Here is a 27,211-nt window from a genome sequence, read left to right as displayed (position 1 = left end):
CCCACATACCTACCACTAGGTCCACCTCCAACATTGGAGGTAACATTTCAGCATGAGATTTTGAAGGAACAGAACATCCAAACCATATCACACATTTTATAATATGTATACTAATTTCAGATTATATACTGGACATAGTGAACATGGTGTTACAGAGTCTCTGAATTCCATTGTATTTTTCCAAAAAGCATTGATTTTATTGTTTTAGCAGGCAATTAAATGAATGAGCTAAACCTGAAAACTTTGTATCCTAGGCAGCAACTCTAATTTGGTTTAGTTCTTTTCTCCTTTGCTTGACTGTCTTATGCATGCATGCTTCAGGGATCAACCAGAGATTTGGGCAGATATTATTTTAAAAATTTAGAATTTCCCTTTTTAAGTTCTCTCCTTTCTAGGATTCCTCCACTCACTTTCTATTGGCTGTAATTATCCCAAACTTTGTCCTAGAGTTCCTTAGGCCAGAAAGACCGTGGCTTTTCTATAAGAGTTTTAGATGTCTTTCATCTCAATGGGGACCTATGTTAGTCTGCATTTAAATCAAACTCCCAATCAGATTAATTGATCATTAAACATTTTTAATGTGCTCTCTTCGAGTTTGTAAAAAGAGGCACCTTTTTCCAAAGAGAAGTGGAAAGTTGGGAGACAGGAGCTTAAAACTGCAGTCAACAGTTCTGTGACCTCCAGCAAATCACCTAGTCCCTCTGACATATGGTTTCCTCATTCGGAAAATAAGGTATCTGCCTCAAAGATCTTTAACACTAACGTATCTCCCAGTTCTAACATTCTATGATTTTCATGATGGGATAATTTTGAGAAAATGAAGACTAGCTGCCATTCCTCTTTTTTAAAAAACAGCTTGCATTGTGGTATAACTGGCATACAAAAAATTGCACAGACTTAAAGTATTAATATACAGTGTGATGGATTTTGATGTATGTATCAAAACCATCACCACGACCAAGATGGTTAGCATATCCATCACCTCCAAATTAACTTGTGTCCCTTTGTGATCCCTTCCTTTGCCTCCTCCCTTCATCTCCTTCTCCCCGAACAGCAACTACTAATCTGCTTTTGGTTACTACAAATTAGTATGTAGTGGCATCTTATTGTGGTCTTTATTTGCATTCCCGTAATGTCTAATGATGTTGAGTATCTTTCCGTGGATTTATTTGCCATTTATATACCTTCTTTGATAAAGTGTCTTTCAAATATTTTGCCCATTTATTGGATTTTTTTTTCTTATTATTTGTTTTTAGAAGTTTAAAAACTATTCTGTCCTTTATCACATATATTCATTGCAACTATTTTCCTTCAGTTTGTATCTTTTTTCTATCAGAGGAGCCCACCCCCAGTATTTCAACACAGGTTCTATTTTCCATAAGTGTCGGCTGGCTGAGAAATAAAGAGAAAGAGTACAAAGAGAGGAATTTTACAGCTGGGCTGCTGGGGGTAACATCACATATCGGTAGTACCATGATGCTCACCCGAGCCTTAAAACCAGGAAGTTTTTATTAAGGATTTCAAAAGGGGAGGGGCTGTATGAACAGGGAGTAGGCCACATGCTTCAAGGGGCAAAAAGCAGAACAAAGATCATATGCTTCTGAGGAAACAGGACAAGGGGAAAATCAGAACTCCTGATAAGGGTCTATGTTCAGTGGTGCACATATTGTCTTGATAAACATCTTAACAGAAAACAGGGTTTGAGAGCAGAGAACTGGTCTGACCAAAAATTTACCAGGATGGAGTTTCCCAATCCTAGTAAGCCAGAGGGTACTGCAGGAGACCAGGGCATATTTCAGTCCTTATCTCAACTGCAAAGGACAGACATTCCCAGAACGGCCATTTATAGACCTCCCCCCAGGAATGAATTCCTTTCCCAGAGTATTAATATCAATATTCCTTGCTAGGAAAAGAATTTAGTGATATCTTCCCTACTTGCACATCTGTTTATAGGCTCTCTGCAAGAAGAAAAATATGGCTCTTTTTGTCCAACCCTGCAGGCAGTCAGACCTTATGGTTGTCTTCCCTTGTTCCCTAAAAATTGCTGTTATTCTGTTCTTTTTCAAGGTGTACTGATTTCATATTGTTCAAACATACATGTTTTATAATCAATTTGTACAGTTAACACAATTATCACAGTTGTCCTGAGGTGACATACATCCTCAGCTTATGAAGATAACAGGATTAAGAGATTAAAGCAAGACAGGCATAAGAAATTATGAAAGAATTAATTTGGGAACTGATAAATGTCCATATTAAAATGAAATCTTCACAATTTATGTTCCTCTGCTGCGGTTCCAGCCAGTCCCTCCATTCAGGGTCCTTGACTTCCCGCAACATTTTTCATTTTCTTAACAACATCCTTTGGGAGCAGATGTTATGTGGAGCCTGAATTTCTGACCCACAAAATTGTAAGACCCTATGAAATGATATGGAGTTTAAATTGTTAAGTTTTAGTGTAGTTTATTATATAGCAGTACATTTTCAGAATGTAAACTATGCAATCTTGAATCAGGTGAGGAATGAAGAAGAAAGGGAACAGAAGGGGAGTCAGGCAACTGATATAGTGATTAAAGCTGCTGCTTGCCTCACCCAATGCATCTACCCCTTTGGAAGTTCAGCCATTCAAATATTTCAGATCTGAAGAAAGATGAAAATGTAGCTGCTTCTCTACATAAATGAGTCTACCCTCTCTTCTAAGTTACCTATTTTCGAAAGTAGAAGATTGCTAACCAAGAGGGCAGATCCCTGAGACTCCTCTGAAGTTGGTGAGTCTCCTCTAGCATTGGAGTGTCATTGTCTCCACCAAAACATTGAAATGGGATGGGATTTCCGCCATTGCCCCTAGAAGTCCAGCCTCTAACGAGTCCTCTCCTTTTCCTCACCAGGGCCTTAAGCTATCTCTATCTATGTATCTGTTAAAATATTCTTAAGAAATAATCCAATATCAATCATTTATCTTTTAAGGTGGTCTTAATTTTGCTTTTTTCCCATTTCTTATCCTGTGCTAATTATTTTCTATAAAGACTGATCTTCTGTGGAGAATTCCATGGAATACCTTTCATTCATTCATTTATTTAAGTTTTCATTCACTTGCCCTACAAGTATTGTCTGTATGGACAATGGGGAACAAGTTGTAGTCCCTGCCTTCAGGAAGCTTGTAGAATCATTTTGTAGTCTTTTCAGGCAACTGTAGGTATTGGGATGGGGTCTTCCTAGATATCTTTTGTCTGTCTGCTCAAGTTCCCCTGTAAAACATTCTCAATTAACATATGCCACTCCTAATAAGAGCATATGGGTCTGAGGGCTGCTAAGGGTCTTTCAGTTGAGAAGCAGAAGTGTCATGTTGTTCTTCCACAGAAGTAGGGGAGGGAGTGTTAACTTTCTATGTAAATGATATTCTCAGACTACAGTTGAAGGACAGTTGCTTTGCTCACAGATATGCCTCTGGCACCTCAAGTTGATAGGTTTGGAAGTCCTCAAATATCTTCCTTTTTTCTGACAGTGAAATTTGAAAGTGAATATTTTGATGTGAATTCCTGCCCTAAGTGGTACCTGAACATTTGCAGACACAATGTAATTAGAGTGTTGGTTGGTGCTTATAGGATGTGAGTTGTCAAGAACTAGTTCGATTTACTGTAGAAATAAAAATCATAGTGAACAAAGTTGTTAGCAAAGTTCTTTTTGCTTCAGAATAACACATCACACAAGAAAATGGAAGTCTCTAAGCAGAACAAAATCCAAGTGTCTTCTTTCTGCCCTGAAGTCACAAAGCCACATATGATGGCAAGAACAGTTCTCAAAACCCAAACAGACTGTCACAGTGAAAGGCCAGATTCTTTCCCCCTTCAGCTGAAAAAGCCTGTTAATGCTTTATGTTTTTGTTTATAATTGTCTAAAAAATAATTTGGGGACATTAAAGGAAATATAATAGTTAGAACAGCTGAATTATTTGAAGAACCTGAAATGTTTTAGATTATATAAGCATGCACTTAAAATTACTTGGAGCATTTTTTTTATTGTAAAAGTCATACATATTCATTGTTGTAAATCTTAAAAATACAGATAAACAAAGATTATTTTACTGAACCATCAGCTATTACTATTTTGTCCCATAGTTTTTCAGTCTTTTTCCTTTATTTGCTTTTATGTGTTGTTTTAATTGCATAAAGAATATAAAATTAAATTCAAGATATAAAAGATAACAGAAAGATATATAAGAGGAGTAAGCAGGCCAGGTGTGGTGGCTCATGCCTGTAATTCCAGCACTTTGGGAGGCAAGGGCAGGCAGATCACCTGAGGTCAGGAGTTCAAGACATGCCTGGACAACATGGTGAAACCCTGTCTCTACTAAAAATACAAAAACTAGCTGGGCGTGGTGGCGTGTGCTTGTAATCCCAGCTACTCTGGAGGCTGAGGCAGGAGAATCACCTGAACCCAGGAGGCGGAGTTTGCAGTGAGCCAAGATTGTGCCACTGCACTCCAGCCTGGCGACAGCGTGAGACCCCTTCTCAAATAAAAGAATAAAAAAGTGTGTCTTCATTCAGATAACCACTATCATGAGTTTGTTGTCAAGCACCCTTCTTTTTTTACTATGCTTATATAATGTATTTACAAAAAAATGGGATTATACTCTACAGTCTTCTTTATGACCTAACATTTATCTGATCATATATATTTTATAAGATCTTTTACATCATCATTTCACATGTTTTAATGGAATGGACATAGATATTTAATTATATAGTCCCTTATTAATAGATATTTAGATTGGTTCCAAGATCATCCACATAGTATATGAGTATTTATATATCTCCATAATTGGTTCCTTGGGATAAGTTTACAGAGAGAAATATTGGATCAAATTTTTTTTAACTTTTAAGGCTTCTCTTGAGATTGAAAAATTTGCCCACCAGAAGAGTTTTATAAATTTATATTTCTAGCAGCAAAGTATGAAAAAATCCTCTTTTCTTTACAGTTAGTTGTCAATGCTGAGTGTTGTTTTTGATCTTCTCTGTGATTCTAAAAATAGTATGTTATGATTGTAATTTATATTTCTTTGATTGCTAGTAGACTGTAAGTATGCAATTTTATAGGAAACAATAAAATAAGTGCTTTTAGTATAATACCCAGGGCTTAGCTGGATAACTTATTTAAGTGATACAAAGTGGGAAAGTTACTGTTTAGCATTCTGTAAGATGAAATGGGATGTGTGGCAAAAATTAATCAGAGATCCCATGTCAACAGCCTGACTCCAGGCTTATTTCTCATAACAATTGGCAACAGAATGAGAAGTGCTGGGAGCCGACTGAAGCAAGGAAGCCCTTTGTGGTGCAGTGTTGTATTTGAACTGTGATAATTTTTGGCCTTGGGTTCTCTGGTGTTTTGACTTTCTAACTGACTAGACAGCAGGACAACCTCTTTAAATCCTTTCCTTTTTTAAGGAAAATAGCACCAACCAAATTTGGAGTTAATTTTGCAATTGGACTTAATTTTGAAAAACTATTATTTCTCCTCTGCCTAACTCAGTAGTTCTCAACCACAGACTGAACATTCAACCCACCTGTGGGGCTTTTCCAATAGTTTAGTCTGCTCACCCTCTCTGTCCTCTTTGTTAATAAAAGCAGATCCAGTCGCTTGTTGCGTGCAGAGTTCAATTAACAACAGTAGGGTCTTGTAGAAAGAGAGTGACTTTATTTCAGAGCTAGCAGAGGGGAAGTAGTATAGGCTCCTGTCTTGAAGATACCATTTCGGTTTCAGGGTAGAAAGCTGGGGCTTTTAAAGAGAGGGTTGGCATGAACAGCATGCAGGGGAGGGTACAAAGAGGTGATGGGTCTGTGTGACTTGCTTCCAATGTCTTATCTATCAGGTCTGGCTGGTGTCATAGCAGGCAGAGCTAGGCTGTAAACTGAGCCAATCTCCTGGTGGGAGAGAGTTCCAGAGACCCCTGGTTTGCTTCAAGATTCAGTCTCTGGAACTTCTAAGCACACAGTTAGTTAAGCTTGCCTGTATAGGGAGTGTCTGTTGGAGAGAAGGTAAAGGTTATAATTATATTCCCAAAGAGCTAAGTAGGAGGTGGGGGAAAAGGGAAAAGGGGAAAAATATTTAATTCCCTTTTAAAAATTGGATACTCAGTTATACCCTCAAGCCAATTAAATGAGAATCTCTAGACAATGGGGCATGGGCATGGTAGCGTTTTATTGAAAGCTCCATAATACGACTCTACCATGCATCCGGGCTAGAGAACCACTGGAGTAATTTATTTCCGTCCTTCATTTTCACAGGAACCACTTCTCTTCACATATTCCCCCTCCCTGTGTACACATGTCTTTTCTCCAGCCAGTTCTAAGCTGCATTTCATTGAGAAGAATCAAAACAACAATATGAGGAAACAACATATAGGTTTCTTAAGCACTTAAACCTAATAGTTACAAATGCCACAAGGATGCCTTCTTGTTTAACAAGTACTCCATCTTGTAAGGGGCAGTTCAGTTTGTTCTATGCATAAAATCAATTTCAAATATGTATTAGCTCCAACAAAGAAATCATTCACTTAGCTGCAAGTATATGTGTCTAAAAGTTCATCCAGATGACTGGGAATGGACAGTGGTGTTGGGAATAAGCCTGCAAGGCTGGAGAAAGCTTCCTATGAGGAGCTCTGTCCTGACCTCTGGCAACTGGTCCACAATCTCAGATCTATCTCCTTTGTTTTCTTGCTGACACCTAGGCTATGAAAATCAACAATCCTGCTGGCTAGTCTGACCCATGGCTCCCGTTCTCCAATCTATTTCTCCTCAAGTTGGCTCTGATGTAGGTCTCTCTAGCTTCCCTCTAGACTCTCAGTGCTCATTTAAAATGTTTATCTTTCCCCCATGGTTCTGAGCAGAAGAGAGTATCCACAAGCCAGAAAGGAAGTCTGCTCCCCTAGCAACAACAGTCTACTTTTTCTATGGTCTTCTCCAGTTCCCTCTTTGGAAAGCTTCCCCATTCTCTAGAACAGTGGCCAAGAGACAAAACAGCATTTGATGTGCAAAGCCGATGTTTAGTATTCAAATAGTGCTATCCCAGAAGAAAAGTTCTTCTCAGCACTTTAAAATTCTTTGACTCTTTTCTGTTTCAATACTTGTGGCTCTGCTTCCACTTGCTGTTGGGGGAAACAGGAATACGGTGTAAAGAAAATGAAATAGTGGTCAAATACCTGCAGGCACTCAGGAGACTTTAGCAAGTCTTACCTCTCCGAGCTTTAACATCCTCATCAGTAAAGTCCATAATAATTTCTACATTGCTGTTTCCATAGAGTTGCAAATGAGATGACATATGGGAATATGATTTGAAAAAAGTGAGATGATAAACACTTCAATTTATAAACAATAAGATGCACGGACCTAAAGTTCAGGACATTTTAACAAATATATGCACCTGTATAACTAATACCTAAAGCAAGATACAAAAGCTTACCTGTGGAAAATCCCCCCTTGCTCTTTTCTAGTTAGTCCATACTGTATCTTTTCCAACCACCACAGGCAACTACTATTCTGATTTCTAGGACAATTAATTGAGTTTTCTTGTCTTTCAATTTTATTTAAATGGGACTATATACTGTGTATTCTTTATATTTGACTTTTTTCTCTAATGTTATGTTGGTGAGATGCATCCATGTTTTGTGTACCATTTCTTTTATTGCTGATGAGTACTTCATGGTATGAATGTATCATGCTTTGTTTATCCATATTCCTGTTAATGAATATCTGCGTTATTTTTCATTTTAGCTATTATGAGTAAATTGACTATGAATATTGTACATGCTATTTTGTGGATATACACTTTTTTGGAATATACATTTTTCTTGAGTATGTACTCAAGGTGGAACTGCTGGGTAATAGAGTAGATGTTTATCTTTGTAAGAAGCTGCTGCTAAACTGATTTCCAAAATAGTTGTATGAGAATTCAAGTTGTTCCACATTCTTGCCAATCTCTTTGATTTCTTTAATTTCAGCCACACTAGTGGATTTCAGTATACTTTTAATTTGCATTTCCCTAATACTAATTGTCTTGTCACATGCTTAGTGGTCATTCGTATATATTCTTTGGTGAAGTGTTAAATCTTTGCTTATTTTTAAAAATAGGTTACTGATTTGTAGGAGATCTTCATATATTTTGAATACAATTATGAGATATATGCATTATGAATATTTCTTTCATACTATGACTTGTTTTTTCATTTTTTAAAATTATTTTCTTTTGAGTAGGAAACATTTGAAATTTTGACAAAGTCTAATTTTTTTTTTCCTTTATGGTTGGTGATTTTTGTGTCTTATATAAGAAATATTTGCTTAAACCATGGCCACAAAAAATATTTCCCTAGGTTTTCTATTTCACTGCTGCTCAAAAACTTGATATATGTTGTGCTTTGGTGTGGGTTTCTTCATATTTCCTCTTCTTGATGTTCATTGAGACTCTTGTATTTATGAGTTTATAGTTTTCATCAAATTTGACAGATATCAGTTGTTTCTTCAGATGTTTTTTCTGCCTTCTTTTATTTTCTAGGACAATTATACAAATGTTAGGGGGACTGAAGTTGTCTCACAGTTCACTGATACTCTGTTCATTATTTTCTTCAGTCTTTTTACTTTCCAAGTTTCATTTTGTATAATTTCTATTGCTATATCTTCCAGCTCACTAAATTTTTCTTCTGCAATATTTAATCTTCTGTAAATGCCATCATTGTATTTTTTTTCCTCAGACATTGTATTTTTTATGTTTAGAGGTTAAAAATTGGTCTTTAAAAAATATCTTCCATGTCTTTTCTCATCATGCTTTAGTTTTTTCCTATGATGGAATATATCTATAATCACTCTTTTAATGTCCTTTTAAAAATTCTATCATTTGCATGATTTCTGAGTGCATATTTGTTGACTGATTTTTATCTTGGTTATGGGTTTTATTTTTCAACTTCTTTGCATGCCTACTAAATTTTTATTTGGTATCAGATATTTTGAATTTTACATTGTAAGGGTATTCGCTTTTTGGTATTTTTGAAAATAATTTTCACCCCAGGACACAATTAAGCTTATCCGAAGCTAGTTAGATCACTGTGAGGCTTGTTTTAAGGTTTGTCAGGTAGATCTACAACAGCCTTTAGTCTAGGTCTTTACTACATGCTTTGTGTGTTAGGAGGCCTTCTACTTTGTTTTGGGGAAACAAACTTCTTCTAACTCTGAATGAACTCCAGGATTTTTGTTTCTGCTCCTTTCTGGTAGTCCTTTTTCCAGCTTTATTAGTTTCCTCATATGAGTGCTCTGATTGGTATTCCGCCAAACACCTAACAGAAGTCCTTTCTGAAGTGATCTACTTTTCAGTATTTCTCCTCACCAATTCTACCTTCCTTGGTAGATAAGATAAGAACTAAGAAGATAGTTCCAACTATCTTCTTAAAGATCTTCCAACAATCTTTCAACTCAATGAAACTTATGGGCTCTGTCTAGGCATTACAATACATATCCTCACTATATCACACTGTCTTGAATTAATATTACACCACTTCATTTATAATATAAAAACCTTATGAAAATGTAATTCTATTCCCCAAGTTTTTGTGCTGTCATGGTCATATGTTTAATCACTACATGTGATATAAATCCTTTATAACCGTCAAATTATCTACTAAAGAAATTTAAATAATACCGTTTTTACATTACATATTGACTATTTCTAGCACTCGTTATTTTTCCTATATTTTCAAGTTTTCATGGGATACCATTTTCTTTCAGCATAAGATTTCCCTTAGCATTTCTTCTACAGGAAGTCTTCTGTAAATCGATTCTTTTTTACTTCTTTTAACAAAAAGTGTCTTCATTTTGTCTTCATTCATGAAGAGTATTTTTCGATGGATACATGCAATCCTAGGTACATACTGTTTTTTACATTAAAAATTCATCCTATTATTTTCCCACTTCTACATTTCCTGGTAAGTTAGCTTCCTTTATTATCATTGGGCCCCTCTTTAAAATGTATACTTTTCTTATCTCAGGCTAATTTAGATTTCTTCTTTATTTTTTGTTTTCAAACATTGTACTATGTTGTGAAATAGGTGTAATTTTCTTTGAATTTATCTGGCTTGGGTTTTGCTGATCCTGTGTCTGTGGACTGATTTTTTTACCCCACCAAAATTGGGGAAAAAATGAAATTTATTTCAATTTTTTTATAACTCTTTTAATTATTTTTTTCTCTCCTGAGTCTGTGCTGACCAGCAATAGTTCTTCCAAGAGTTGACTTAAACTTATTCTGGGCTAAAGTTGAAATTAGACTGAATTATCCTCTGGTTAACATAACCCACAACTCCCATATTTCTTGATGATGAGGGATTGAGCTTCTTGATATTGCCAACATTTGAATTGAGAAGGGATTGGGTCACTGTATGTAAGAATAGTCTCTACCAATTCCATTTTCCACTTTCTGTTTCTTGGCATAATTTGGGGGATATAGGAAGAGTTGTCAGGATAAAAAATTACTTTTGCACTTTTGGCTTTTTCACATTTTAATATGTTCTATTGACTCACAAAATTTTAAGTTTTAAGTACTTTTAAAGCACTATAAAAATAAGTACAATTTTTTTTTAATTTAATTTAATTTTTTTTTTTTTGAGACAGTCTCTGTCACCCAGGCTGGAGTACAGTGGCATGATCTTGGCTTACTGTAACCTCTGCCTCCCTGGTTCAAGCAGTTCCCCTGCCTTAGCCTTCCAAGTAGCTGGGATGACAGGCACACGCCACCACATCTAATTTTTTTGTATTTTTAGTAGAGACAGGGTTTCACCATGTTGGCCAGACTGGTCTCGAACTCCTGACCTCAGGCAATCCACCCACAGTGCTGGGATTACAGGCATGAGCCACCGTGCCCGGCCAAAAATAAGTTCCAGCAGATCTCTAGAGCTTATTCATCTTGATTAACTTAATCTTTATGCCCATTAATTAGTGACTCCCCATTTGTCCCTCCACCCAGCCCCTGGCAACCACTATTCTACTCTTTGATTCTATAAATTTGATTGTATTAGAACCCTCATATAAGTGTAATCACACAGTATCTGTCTTTCTGTAACTGACTTATTGCACTTAGCATATTGTCCTCCAGGTTCATCTCTGTTGTCATATATTGCAGAATTTCCTTCTTTTTGAGGGATGATTACCATTTCACTGTTTGTATATACCACATTTTCTTTATCAATTCACCTTTAGATGGATATTTAGGTTGTTTTTACATCTTGGCTATTGTGAATAGTGCTGCAATGAACATGGTTGTGTTAATATCTGTCCAAGATCCTGATTTCATTCTTTTGGATAAATACTCAGTAGTGGGATTGCTGAATAATACGGTAGTTCTATTTTTAATTTCTTGAAGAACATCTTTACTGTTTTCCGTAGCAGCTGCATCATTTTGTATTCCCAGTAACAGTGTGTAAGAGTTCTGATTCTCCACATCTTCACCAACATATGTTGTCTTTTGTTTCTTTTCTTTTTTTTTTTTTTGATAATAATGATCATAACAGGTATGAGGTGATATCTCATTGTGGTTTTGATTTTCATTTCTCTGAAAACTAGTGATGTTGAGCAATTTTTTTCTTATTCATGTTGGCTATTTGTATGTCTTCTTTAGAGAAATGTCTATTCAAGTCCTTAGCCCATTTTAAAATTGGGTTATTTGCTATTGAGTTGAAGGAGTTGCTTATGTAATTTGGAGACTAACCACTTATTAAATATATGGTTTGCAAATATTTTCTCCAAATTTCTAGGTTGCCTTTTCACTCTGTCAATTGTGTCCTTTGCTGTGCAGAAGCTTTTTAGTTTAATGTAGTCCCACTGTTAATTTTTGCTTCTGTTGCCTGTGCTTTTGTTGTCATATTCATGAAATCATTGCCAAGAATAATGCCATGAAGCATTTTCTGTTTCTTCTAGAGTTTTACAGTTTCACATCTTAAGTTTAAGTATTTAATCCATTTTGAGTTGATTCTTTTTATATGGTATAAGAGTACAATTTTATTATTCTGCGTGTGAACATCCAGTTTTTCCAACATCATTTGTTGAAGAGACCCTCCTTTTCCCATTGGGTGTTCTTAGCGCCCTGACTCACATTGTTTTCAAAGTTCCTATTTTTTAGGTCCCTTGAAGTATCTACTGTTTTATGGATGTTCCATTTCTTTACCCATCTTCATCCAATCTGTTGTTTATTTCAGGTGTAGATGCTGCTGTGACTGTTATCTTGATTATGAAGGCTTTCCTCTCTTGAAATTTAGTATATCATGTCTTCCTTTCATCTACCCCTACTTGATAACCCCATAGAAAAGTATGACATTTTATTTAATCTTTTTTTTGTTTTTATCATGATAGTGGAATCTATTTGCATTATAAGCCATCACTAGAAGCAGAAGCCTTATGAAATACATTTAAATTACTCCTATTATTTCCAAGAATTCATCCAACTTTGGCTTCCTATTACTGGTAGACTTCAAAAGGGATTGAAAATGAATAAAGAAATCCTGAATGCCCAATACTTCCACTAAGAAGATGTTGCCTTTTCGTAATTAAGTGTGGACATTTTTTAAGTATAAAGAGAGAAAAAAATCTGTACAACCATCTCATTATATAAAAGTTATTTTCTGGAACTATTTAGCTTTAATTTACTTTTCCATAAGACTTAATATTCACTGCCGTACTTTACTTTCAATCCACTGGGATCTTTTAGATCCTCACTTCCTCAAGACGACTAATTTTGATATTCATGGAATCAATCCCCCACATTTTATATTATTTCCTTTTGTTAATTATGAGGACAATCTCAAAGGTTCAACTGAAGTGCATTCAGTTGTTTAAATTGCTAAGCCATTTCCTTTCTTCCTAAGCTAATATTCTGAGAGAAAATAAAATTATAGTTCTGATGGAGACTACAGAACCAATCAAACAATAAGAATAAGAGCTGGTTCTTACTCAGTTCAGTTATTAGGACCTAGGAAGGAAAATAGTCATTTTGTTTTACTGGTTATTAGTGTTCCTGTTCTCTGGCCTCCTTTATTCATTCAATAAACACTGAACCCTCTTTCCCCATTCTCATTAGGGGTAGAGATACAATAAAGAGTAAAAACACAGTCCCTCCCTTCAGTGTATCCACCATCCACTGAGCAGAATGACAAGAAGTTAAGTAATTAAAATACCCAATGCCAAATTCCAAACAATAGGTGTTCTTAGAAGGTAGAACATTAATACAGGCAGGCATGAGTAACAATTCTGGCAGAGTAGATGGGACCTGTCTTAGATATATGGAGACTTCATATCAGAGTGAAAAGCAACAGACTGCCAAAGACCCACATTCTCACTGTGCCTTAAAACATGGAGTCAGAATCATCTCAGACTGTGACCCATCTCATAATTCTTTGTTTAAAGCTTCTTGTTTGGGAAGAAGGGGAAGGAACATAATCAGTTTCTGAGTAGGGTCCATGTCTGCTTTTGTTTGCATGGCACTTGGGCTTAGGGAAGTAGCTGAATCACTTCACCTAGATTTTTGCAAAACTTCACAAAAATACAAGATCAACCACGATGCTCCAGAAGCCTCAACAAATAAAATATTTTGTTACATTAATTTTCTGGATAGATGAACTTCTTTCTTGTTTCCAATGTTAACAGCTAAAAATCCATCAAATTACATTAGTTTGTTTCCTCAGTAAATACAATTGAGAACGAATATAAGAACAGAATTCTAAATACGAATTCTAATAACCAATTTTTTTCAGACTTTAATGTTAATACAAGTCACTTGAGTACCCTGTTAAAATGTACTTTACAATTCAGTAGGTTTGGGGCGTGGCCCAATATTCTGAATTTCTGACAAGATCCTGCAAGCTGTTGATACTGCTGGTCCAATTGCCACCTTTGAATAGCAAGGTAATAAATGCTTCCTTGATGACAGAGTCTTGGCAGTCCTAGAATGTCATTTTTGTGGGTACATCTGTATTTATCACTTCATATCATTATCATTTAACACTTTTCTTGTACATTCATAGCCTTGGAATGCCAAAGATAAAGGGAACCTTGAGAAATAAGATTAAAAGTTGTAGCTTCTGGTAGGTTGCTTTTACTAATAGGCCCAATTCTTCTACCCCCATATATTTGAACACTTCACTGTGTAGTTTCATTGTGCCTCCCTTATCAGCCATGTGACTTGCTTTGCTTAATGGGATATTAGATATGGCACAAGCAGAGGCTTGAAGAGTGCTTGTGTGCTTGGGTTTGCCTTTGCTTGTTTCTGTGTTCCTCAGTTCAGCCTTCTGAAGAATAAGAAAGGCACCTGGCTTTATTGCCTTGCTGCCCTGGCCAACAGTCAGCAGACCACCAAAGATGTGAGTGAGCCCAGTCAACACTGGAAAAACTGCTGAACTCAACCCTGCCCAAATTGTTGACTTGTAAATTCATCAGCTAAATAAATAAATACCTATTGTTTTAAAGTCACAGTATTTTTGGAATGATTCACTACACAGAACTATTGGGGCAATAGATAGTGGATAATCTTTTTTTGATGGAGGAAGGAGTTGCATAAAGGCAGGCATAGGGGTACCAAAATCCTCATCCAATATATTTTTTCTCCCCAACACCCTAGAGCCTTTTTTTCTTCTCTTTCCAGTTACTACTTTTGTCTGCCTAAACTTTGTTGCCAAACTTTATCTAGAGTCAGGAAAAGAAATGTGTTTAAATCCTAGTAGTGGGGCTTATTAACTCTGGATCATTGAACCTCTCTAGTTTCAATGTAATCGGTAGTACTACTTATCGCATAGGGTTATTGTGATAAGTGAACTCAGAAAATATAAGTGAAATGGTTAGCATCGTGCCTCACTCATAGTAAATACACAATACATTGTAGGCACTAAGAAAAAATTGGCCGTAACAATTAAGGTTTTAGCAAAACAGGGTTAAATGCTAATTATACCTCCCTAGTAAAGGCTAACTACTAGATAATTAATTTAGAAGGCAAATACAGTACATTATTAAAGACTATTACGAGCCAGTATTTTGTGAGATATCAAGGAAGAGGAGAAAGATATGACTAAGTACATAATAGAATTGCTCCGTTTTACTTTTCTGAGACTTAAGACAAAAATAGACATAGGTTATTATAACACATTACTCAGTAGAATGTATTCTTTTTTAATAACAAAACCACAAATACAGGAGCAACAGAGCTTGTTATCAATTTCACATCAATTTTGGCCAATTTAATCTCGTTTGGTCTCTGGTATTTAATTGTCCAGTAAACTATCTCTGCATTCAACTTACTTTATGAAAAACTTATTATTTCAGTTTTACCTTAATTTCACATTATGATGATTTTTTCTTTTTAAAAAAAAAAATCAGAGATGACAGACTGTCTTCAAGATACTGTTTAAGAAGCTTTGTTTTCAATGGGTTGAGTTCCTGCCAGAATATGCTATTCAAATAGTTGCATAACATCTCTGAAGGACCAAAATATCTTACTTTTGTGGGTAACAATTTTATTTGTAACATTGATTCTATAAACTCATTATCTGAGTCTGGGCTAATAAGTCTTTCTCTAAAGCATCTTAAATATTTTTCTAAAAGTTAATTTTATATGTAAAGTTCTACTCTTGTCAGCTGCATCAATTTTACCATGACCGTTTTCCTTAAATTGAACTGTATCTTATTTTAGTCAAAAAACAGAACAATTCCCTATTCAAAATGCTATTTGGAAGACTGTTTAACTTCGTAAGTAAGATAGACTTCCAGGGATTTTCGTTAGTAGTGAGGAAAGCAGGATGATTTAAATGACACCCACTTCATATTACTGGAATCGATTAGCCTGTGACCTTTATTTCTGCTTTCTTATTTTGCAGACTGTTGGACACTGTACATTTCATGGTTTGGAAAGGACAATTACTTCTCTGTTATTCCCTCAATAATAAATAAAAGAACCTTAGAGGGGAAACAAATTACTTTTAGAAATAGTAAAAGTGTCTATATGGTTAAAATTTGGAGAGTTCTATCTTGAATTGATTCTGTTGATATATATTGGGAGTTTCTAGAACAATAAAGATTAGTATGAACTGGTTGGGCGCAGTGGCTCACGCCTGTAATCCCAACACTTTGGGAGGCCAAGGTGGGTGAATCACAAGGTCAGAGTTCGAGACCAACCTGGCCAATATGGTGAAACCCCGTCTCTACTAAAAATACAAAAATTGGCTGGATGTGGTGGCACGCACGTGTAGTCCCAGCTACTTGGGAGGCTGAGGCAGAATAATCTCTTGAACCCCAGAGGCAGAGGTTGTAGTGAGCTGAGACTGCACCACTGCACTCTACGGTGGGTGACAGAGCAAGACTCTGTCTCAAAAAAAAAAAAAAAAAAAAAAAAAGCATGAACCAAGAGAGATGGAAGGCAGTTTGTCTGATGTTTTATTTATTATTTTCTCTTTAGGACAACTCATTCAGATACTCAGATCCTGGAGGGATCAGAAACAGGAGGGGTATATGTTTGACTTAACGTGAATGACATGCACCTAGGCATTTCAAGCTCGTAAGTTGGGCACTTAGTCGGCTGTACTGTTGGTCAGGTCAGCATTGTCTGCACTATGGAAAATGAGAGTCTTCTCTTGGGTGTTAGGTCTGGGTAGACAAAGAGGAAAAGATAGTGAGTTTGGACTATATATATATTGCTCCCAGCAGTACATAAAGAACAGTGTTCTGGGAGGGCAAGCAACAATAATAAATAATGGATTGTAAAATGCAAATATGGAGAGAGGATTTTTCTGCTAGGCTTTAATCTTGAAGGGTTTTTAAAGACTTTTAAAAGTATGTGGCTTTCTACAGTCTTGAGCAAGAATGACAAATAGCCTAATTGTCAATATACTATGTATAGAAAGAAGATGGGGCATGGTAGATAAATAGTTGCAACTTAATAAGAAACAAGATAGAAACAAAATAAAATGAAACTTCATATAGAAAAAGAAGCCGCAAAGTAGAATGCTGTTTTCTTAGCTTGAGCTAAAGCTTTATCAAACAGCTATTAATAATTAATTTTTTTATAAAATAGATATAGGCCTTTCATGTGACTCACATTAAATGTAAGATGCTCTTTATTACAGAGATAGCTATAGCACTGGCAATAGTTACAGTTCATAAAAATAAAAATTTAAAAAGGCATTCTCCAAAGTTTTTCTTAACTTTTTCTTTTGGCTTTTTACATACTTATTTGTCAAAATACATTGAGAGTACATAAATATTAAAGGAGTATTTCTTCTATTCTTAGTTTCCTACTTATGTCACCCAAGTCTAGGCAGATTAATTCTCATAATTACAAATTTCATTATGCTTGACGACTAATCTTTTGGCAAACATTGGAATTCTGATCTCTTAAGAATCAGGCCGGGCACAGTGGTGCATGCCTGTAATCCCAGCATTTTGGGAGGCCAAGGCAGGTGGATCACTCGAGCCCAGGAGTTCGAGACCAGCTTGGGCAACATGGCAAAACCCAGTCTCTACAAGAAATACAACAACAATAATAATAATAGCAGCTAAGTGTGGTAGCGCATGCTTGTAGTCCAAGCTCCTTGGGAGGCTGAAGTGGGAGGATTGCTTGAGCCTAGGAGGCCAAGGATGCAGTGAGCCGTGGCTACGTCACAGCTCCCCAGACTCAGACAGCGAGACCCTGTCTCAAAAAATAAAAATAAAGAATCAGACATATGTATCCTATACAAGAAAAGTATGAAGATGTAAATAATACAGCCTTAGGCTGCTGCATTCAGAAGTGTCCTGGCATCTGTCATAGTGGAACATGCTACCAATATGGATATCCAGAAATAGAAAAAGTTTCAGTGGAGGGCAAATAGAGAAAGAAATCCTTCTTAAAATCAAAGTAAATGACAGTGGCATTTTCCCAAATATATTGTAAGAAGCAATCTCCTTAGTAATAGACTTAATGAGGACTTTGCTCTTCAAAGTCTGAACTTTGATCAATTCCAGAGAGACTTGGAATTTTCTGTTTGGTGATAAGGGAAAAGAAATATGAGTGTAGCTGTTTCAGTGAGAAGCAGATCAGGACAAGAGCAAGTGGGACACTGAAAGATTAAGTCAGAAAGATGGAAACAGAAGGAGGCATAGAACATCAAAAATATTCCCCCAGCTCCACTAATTCTTCAATGAGTAGGGATGGGGAGAGATAGTTAATGATGAAACACCACTTTGGAATGCTTATAGTTTGCTGTATTCCCCTGTACTTCTGTCAAATGTACACCAAGATGCCTACTACAGTTCTACATTTCAGAATGTAAGTTTAGTCATTCTCACTTCAGTTCTTTTGTTTTCTCACAGTCATGCATTAAGTTACCTCAGGCATTGTTGTGGATCTATATCTGAACCAGCTGGATCCCAACTAGAATGATTCTGGTAGCTTAGAGTAAATACATAGCATCTCTTCTACCATGTTAACATACTAAGAATCCTATCTGGAAATGATAGAGCCACCCCTCCATATCCACAGGAAATTGGTTCCAGGATCCCCACCACCAATACCAAAATGCCTGAATGTTCAGGTCCCTTACATAAAATGGCATGCTATTTGTACATAACTTATGCACGTGCTCTTCAGTACTTTAAGTCATCTGTAGATTACTTATGATACCTAATACAGTGTAAATGCTATGCAAATAGTTATACTGTAGTGCTTTTAGTATGTATTTTTTTTCAAATACTTTCAATTCAAGGTTAGTTGAATCCATGGATGTGGAAACCACAGATATGAAGGGCCATCTCTATACACATTATACACACAGTTTATGAGAGATAACATTTTGACTTCGGAAATGGGAGCAAATACTATGCTTCTGGTTGTAAGATATTTAGTTTTGTAATACCTCAGAAGGAATTAAAGTAACTTGCCTGTTTATAATACTTTAAAAGTTATAAGCACTTTGATATTTATTATCACATTTTGTTCTATTCTTGTGGGGTAATAGATTTTTACAGATGAGAAATGAGATTAAAGTAACTTAACTCACCCAGGTCATGCTTGCAGTCAAAAGACCTATACTTAAGGTTTTGTCTCTTTAAGTCCGATACTCCTGTCACCTTGCCATTCTTTCCAACATAGACTACTAGAGAACAGTTTCTACATTACAACCAAAGTTTTTCTTACTAAGGCTCTTTTTTTTGAGACGGAGTCTCATTCTGTTGCCCAGGCTGGAGTGCAGTGGTGTGATCTCAGCTTACTGCAACCTCTGCCTCCTGAGTTCAAGTAATTCTCCTGCCTCAGCCTCCTCAGTAGCTGGGATTACAGGCATCTGCCACCACGCCCGACTAATTTTTTGTATTTTGAGTAGAGATGGGGTTTCACCATCTTGGCCAGGCTGGTCTTGAACTCCTGACCTCATGATCCACCCACCTTGGCCTCCCAAAGTGGTGGGACCACAGACGTGAGCCACCACGTCCGGCCTAGTAAGGCTCTTTTTATAGACCACTTACCTGACCTTTTCTTTCTCATAGCATAGCAATATTTGTTTTAACCACACTCTTATTTTATACACTAGTCATTTTTTAAAAATAGAAGTCCTTTTATAAGAATATTTTACTCTTTCTGTTGTTTAATTAAAAAGCAATAAACAAGTATGCTGTTCTTTTAGGAATATGCAAATGTATATTCTTTAATAAGAAATAGTTGTTCAAAATTTGCAGTTGCTGGCTTCCAATCTGAAAATGGTAAAACAGGCATATTCACCTTATGAAAAAGGGATTTCAAAGCCCTTAATAAAGTGAATGATGTATAAACAAAAGGCTCTTGTAACTATGAAGTGAATAGAGTTGCAAAAACTATGCTTTTCTAGTGATAGAAAGTTGATATGTTTGAACTCTGTCATTCTCCTCAAAGATTCAGTAAGTATAATCTAACACATTTTCCAAGGTGATCTTGAGTATGAACAAAAGCCTAGCCTGTATCAGGGGGAAAAGGCAGGTATTTCCATTTTGTTTTGCTTTGTTAGAATATTTTTTTGTTTGGTAAATGTTATGGAGAAACCAATGTTAAGTACTGTTGTTTTTCCAAAGCTACAGTAAATCGTTTCAAATTCTCTGTGTTTAAAGGGCTTATGTAGGCAAAAAAGATCATTGACCAGATCGTGAAATTATGGAGCTGATGCAGTAAAATGGCATATCATCAAATTTATTCTTTAGTTTTATTATTTTTTCCTCACTCTGTTTACTTTTATTTTGAGATCCCTAAATCTGAAACCCCAGAACCAATTTCTGTTTTCTGGCCCCAGATTTTCAGTTTGCTGATTGTATAAGAATATCATACACTTTCTATTGCTTAGTTAGGAAACAACAGAATAGTACATTATTCTTTTAAGAAAGTGCAAATGCATATTCTAAAATAGGAGATACCTGTTTGTGTGCCCAGAGACTCACTATCCTTGGGCAGAAAGAGTACAAATTTCTATTGCTTTAGTTGACAGCAAAAGGTGTCACTTTCTTCAAGGCCCTACATCTCAAGTTGGCATAACTATTTGTTTTATGGATGGAAATGGGGGAGGGTGGAATTCTAGGTTATTTGTGTGGAGACAATGGTCTTTTCAGCCAGATTTCCCTTGTCAAAATTACAGCAAGATCACAGTGTGTGTCAACTTTCCCCATCAGAACTGGACAGGAAAAGCACACGACTGTAGCAAGATCAGAGAGCAACTTGACACATCTGTACTCATGAAGTGTCAAGTTGAGAAGCCACTAAAAAAAATGTTGGTTGCCTCAAGAAAACAGTCAAGCAAAGGGCAAAAAGGACAAATGAGATGAAAAATATGATCAATCAATCAAATGCTCTTCCCTCAAACCAGGGAGGTTGTAAAAACAAGAGAGCAGCCTCAGCCCTGTTTTAACTTAAGGGTGATCTCAGAAATACAAGAGCCAGTATAAAACAAAGCGAACACAGATCATGTTAGATTTTCTCCTTTTCAGTACAAAATAAGGACTTTTTCAAACCAGTTACCTATAAGCATAGATGAAACTTGGTGATTTGAATATGTCAAAATTAGGACATGGCTATTTTTCCTCTGCACTCACATACTTCTTGATTATTCTAAGAGCAGAGGTCTCTTAGTGGCCATCCAGAAAGTCAGTGACCCAAAGGCTTCTGCACATCATGGAAAAGCATCTGACAGAGAAAAGGTGGACTGGACTCCCAGATGGGAATGATAATGATGAGCACAGCTGTACTGTCTCTCCCAGATGTGTGTGTTTACCCTTGTCTGTATGGGGCTCTTGCTCAAGATCTCCAGCTCAGTGAGGGGTTCAATTCCTAACACCCTTTTCTCTGTCTGGAAAGAGAAATGTGAGTTGGAAATGCTAACCCACAAAGAATCCACTGTCCTTTGAGACAGTGGAATACTGAAGCCTGGGGCTCTCCTTTTCCAGGCTCCTTCACTCGGAATGTCCTTTATTTCTTCAAGCAATGCTGGGTGGTAGTGGTACCTAACCTCTACAAATTAGCCCGTATATGAAAAAAGTGTGTTTCATCCAAAAATGTACCAGCAAATAAATTATTTGAGGGCAAGGACTCTCCTGTGCATTAAATATCCAGTGTGTGGCCCATAGTAGGTGCACAGGAGATATTTCTGGATGAATAAAATATAGCTTACTTTTGCCATATTGAAGACTTTTACAAGTAGGTATTAATACTCTCATCTGTAGTAGTTTTCTGCAGGTTTCAGTAGGATCATGATTATGAAAACAGCCACTGCTAAAACATCCTCCACTGGAGCCGATTAATTGAATGATTGACAGCTGCAGATCTTCGTATATCCAATTTTGAAGACAACATAAAATGAGTTTCCCAATTGTCAATGTGGATTTGCAACATGGTTCCATGAAATTTCTCATATAGGTTAAACTAAGTAGAAGAGGTGGGAAATCACTCTGGTCTGATAGCATCTGTATTGCTAACTCATGAGGTTAGTAATTGTATTTATGCTTTATGAGCTAGAAAGAGATGTTAATGATTGTATAGGATACCAGTGAAGTTGCTTTCAAAGCAATTAAAAGATTTTAAATCCTCTATTGTGTGCAAGGCCCTAAGAGGAGGGAAAGGGAGGCCAAAAAAATTTAGTATGTGTCTCTGCCCTCAAGGGGCATAAATTCTAGTTGAAGAGCAAAGGCATGTGCACCCCTGTGTGGCTTCCTCCCTCATTTCATACAGGTCTCACTCAATCGTCACCTTATTAGAAACCCCTTTCCCCAGCACCCTTCCCTCACCATTGTGTAGCTTTAGCCCACCTTACTTTTCTTCATAGTACTCATCATAATATGAGATAGCATTTATTTATTTGTTTGCTCATTTTCTGTCTCCTCCCACTAGAATGTAAGCTCAGGAGTAAAAAAGAGCTTTGTCTATTTTGCTCATTGCTGTGTGTCCAGTGCCCTGGGAACTGGCCCCTTAATAAACAGTTATTGTTGAGTGGGCAATCAATATCAGGTAGCCTATAATTACCTCATCTACTTGACACTAAATAATCTTTGAGTCCTTCAATGATAATTTCCTCATCTACTTGACACTAAATAATCTTTGAGTCTTTCTATGGTCAAGGACACATGTCTAGTCAGTGTGTAAAATAAGAATTAAAAGAAGTAACTTGTTCTTATCTTATTTAGAAAAATGTGAGACCCAGTAGATTTCACCTCTTTGAAAACACATTCATTGAGACTATTTTTTTTTTTTTTTTTTTTTTTTTTTGGAGATAGAGTCTCGCTCTGTCACCCAGACTGGAGTACAGGGATGCGATCTCGGCCCACTGCAACCTCGGCCTCCCAGGTTCAAGTGATTCTCATGCCTCAGCCTCCTGAGTAGCTGGGATTACAGGTACCCACCATCATGCCCAGCTAATTTTTGTAATTTTTTTTTTAGTAGAGATGGAGTTTCACCATGTTGGCCAGGCTGGTCTTGAACTCCTGACCTCAGGTGATACACCCACCTCAGCTTCCCAAAGTGCTGGGAGACTTCTTATTTTCATCCAGGCTTTCTTTTTTCTTTTTTTAGATCTGTTTTTTCTGCTAGAGTCAATTCTCATTACTACCACTGTTACTGAAGTGACAATTGTACAGATGGGCCTCAAAAATGGCTGATGGCATTTTGTAGTATGTAGAATCTTATACTTACAGAAATAATCTTTTTATAGATGTTACAGTCTTGGGAAATGAAGATCACACAAATTGAATTGATTACTAGAGGGGAAAAAAAGAATCAATACATAACTGCTTAATGTCTTCCAGACTCTGAATTACAGAAAAAATTTTGTTGAAACACAATGAAATTATACTGTGCAATTCAATCACAGACCAAATCTTTCAGGGTTGTTCTTGCCCTGAAATCCATTAATAATAGCAATATTGTTTAGTTGCAAATGCAAGTTTGGAGACTAATGTGAGCTGTTTCCTAAAATAGCTATAGCAACACCAATTTAATTTTCTCATAATAATTTCTATTTCTTTTTCTGTAGACATGGTATCTTGGATAACACCTGATGATAATAACAAAGGAACTGTAATTCTGCAGCCTTGGCTTGACTTTTTTTATGCCTTAGGGAATGAATAAGTATGTAAATGAGAAATGAATTATGATAGTCACTTGTCAATCCAAAAATACGTGAACAAGTTAGGCTAAGCATGATTGGCTGGGTGATTGGAGAATCTACTGAAATATATTGCTTCTTTAAAATACATTACTCCCTTAGTTGAATTAGGTTAACTTCATGTGATTGGCACATACATTAAGATCAAGGATTGATGATGAGCAGGAGGTGATGACCAGAGGATAACACTAAATTTGAAGAAAGATTAGGAAATCACCTAAGATTGGGCTGAATGACCTTTAAATTACCTTCCAACCAGACATTGTATGATTTTTTTTTTTTTTAATTGGAGATGGAGTCTCACTCTGTCACCCAGGCTGGAGTGCAGTGGCGTGATCTCGAACCTCCACCTCCCGGGCTCAAACAATTCTCCTGCCTCAGCCTCCCAAGTAGCTGGGACTACAGGTGCACACCGCCACTCCTGGATAAGTTTTTGTATTTTAGTAGAGATGAAGTTTCACCATGTTGCCCGGGCTGGTCGCGAACTCCTGAGCTCAGGCAATCTACCCACCTCGGCCTCCTAAAGTGCTGGGATTACAGGTGTGAGCCACCGCGCCCGGCCCAGACACTATGATTTTTAAGAAACTGTAGCCCATCACTTGGTGCCTTCATCCAGAAATATCTTTTGAAGTAACAGTAGGGAGCTGAAAAATCTGTGATAGAGTGAAAGAGATAATTAACAGTTTCTTCCACCTGGATTCTCACCTCCTCCAGTGGAGGATGTTTTAGTAGAAAATATCAGCCCAACTGGTATTTTCCAAGATTGTTGGGTCTTAAGATTCACTAGATGAGATTGTTAAAAATACCAGGTCTCAGGCTCCTTTCTGTCTCTGAGTTCTGCAGATTCTGATTCAGTGGAGACAGTTTAAAAAAGAGGGAGAACCCCCTCCTATAATCCTACCAGAAATTATGTTAATGTCATTTTATGTTTTTGTATTAACTACATAAAATGACTAACCCTATATATGATTGTTTCTACTTATCTAGATGTTTGCCTAATTCAGGAAATGATGAATTTAAATTTTGACTTACCAAGGGACAGAATTATGATCACATCTACATTTAATTTGTGGTGATTTTTATATATATGTTTTAGATATATGCATACTTAAGCATTTTAAAAATTATATATGTTTATCTTATATGTAATGTTATACATATAAATTATTATATAGAAAATTGCATATGTGTTTGTTTTGAAAACATTGAAAAGGAAAGTGATTGATGTTGCTTTCCTTTCATATTATAAAATAAATTCTCAGAGGAAGACGACTTGGCAATTTTAAAACAGTGTGTGATTGTCAATAAGATGATTTAGATTACATCCTTAACACTTCTCATCAGGGAGGAAATGTTTTGCAAAGAATGGGTACACTGACATAGGAACAACATCATTGATTTTCCTGTTTAGAAAAAAAAATGCAGCTTGTTGTCAGTGCTTATTTAATTTTACATAAACATGCTCTTTGAGGGTGAAGCAAATCTGACTGATTTTCAAAGTGAAAATAAAATATACAAACTGTTCTTGGAGTTATTTCTAAACTGAACGAACATCAGAATTGTCTGAATCATCAGAATTGTCTATTTCAGAAAAATTGATTCATCAAATGAATCTTTGGCCAACAAATGTTCAAGAACGATATAACATCACATGTAGGAATGCTACGTTTTCTAGGGTTTGACATTTTTAGCAATGAGGAATTTCTATATTTTGTAAATAGAAATAACACTACTAACAACAGAAAGCTATAAATAGAATGACATCTTTTGTTTCCAAGAGCCATGTGAAAATAAAAGCAAGATATTTTCTGGCAAATTTATCTTGGGGTTAATGCTGCAGCCACAAGCACCTCCAGTGAGTATTCTTGGGGCAATGGAAAAGGGGTTAAACATTTAAAAAGTCTTATGATCTCATGGGTGTAAATTAAGATGTTACTTCATTATAGACTCAAGTTAATAATTACTTTGGAAACAACATATTAATTTTTGATAACTTTAGAAAATCATCCTGAACAAAAAGGAAAAAATGTTTAGCTAGTTAGTATGATAAAATCATTAATGAAAATATTTAACTCCCTGCTGATACTCTATAATGGAGCTATCGCCAGAAAAACACAAGATGACTATTTTTTCTTATAAGATTTTGCATTCATAATTCAGTGTAGTCATTGAAGGGACAAAGACATTTGCACTCACACAGCGGTGTGGATAAAGGGATTCAGATTACCTGAGCGCTGATTATTCTTTGATTTTCTAGGTGGAGAAATTGACGTTCATATATTAGAGCTAATGAGAGATGGACCTTCTCCCTAGACACTTGCTGAGTTAAAAATAACATTAAAATATTTTCAAAAATTATAGGGAAAAACGAATATGTGTAGCTCAAAATGAGACTGAAGACTAAGGGGGTGGATTAACATCTGGTGAAGGCTTGGGTAATCCTGAGGCACATTTCTCTGTGCTTCAGCCTTTCAGCCTTTCACTGGGAAAATTATACTTTCTCTGAGTTTACAAAGATTCAATGAGCTCATCCACGTAAAGTGCTCAGAAGAGTACCTAGCAGATAAGAATGGCCAACAACCATAGCTATTATTATCACAAATCTTACAGTAAAGAGTGGTCTCCAGGAAATCACCTGGTCTAGGCATCCCTCTTCAGCTGTGTTATCTTGTTTCTAAAGATGAGGTGATGTGGACTCGTAAGGAGAGGTCTAGAGCCTACCCCATAAACCACCTTGTCTTAGGTACATTCACTAACATTATAGCCTACCTCTTCCCTTTTCAGAAAATAATTTTGGAACATATTCTGTCACATAGATGCTAAACAAATATTGAATAGAGAAATAATTGTATGAATTATTCTTTAACAGCTTTATCAAGGTGTAATTGATAAAAATTGTACACATTTAAGATATGCAACCTGATATTTTGATATATGTATACATTATGAAATGATCACCATAATCAAGCTAATTATCACATATCCATTACATCACAAAGTTACCATTGTTGTCTTCTTTTTCCCTTCTCCTCTTCCTCGTCCTCTTCCTCCTCCTTTTCTGTCTCCTCCTCCTCGTGTCAAGAACAGTTAAGAGCTATCTATCTTTTAACCAAATTTCAAGTACACAGTACAGCATTATTAACTGTAGTCATGATGCTCTATATTAGGTCTCTGGAACTTATTCATTTTGCGTAACTGAAACTTCATACTTTTTTTTTTTAATTGAGATGGAGTTTCACTCTTGTTGCCCAGGCTGGAGTGCAATGGCACCATCTTGGCTCACTGCAACCTCCGCCTCCGGGGTTCAAGCTATTCTGCCTCAGCCTCCTGAGTAGCTGGGATTACAGGCGCCTGCCACCATGCCCAGCTAATTTTGTATTTTTAGTAGAGATGGGGTTTCACCATGTTGGCCAGGCTGGTCTCAAACTTCTGACCTCAGATGATCCACCTGCCTTGGCCTCCCAAAGTGTTGGGATTACAGGCATGAGCCACTGTGCCTGGCCAGTATAAGCTTTTAGACTAAAAGCCAAGATGTCTTGTAATAAATTTCTG

Source organism: Pongo abelii, chromosome 14 (assembly GCF_028885655.2).
Source record: "Pongo abelii isolate AG06213 chromosome 14, NHGRI_mPonAbe1-v2.0_pri, whole genome shotgun sequence".
Classification (NCBI taxonomy): domain Eukaryota; kingdom Metazoa; phylum Chordata; class Mammalia; order Primates; family Hominidae; genus Pongo; species Pongo abelii.
This window is presented reverse-complemented; position numbering follows the sequence as displayed.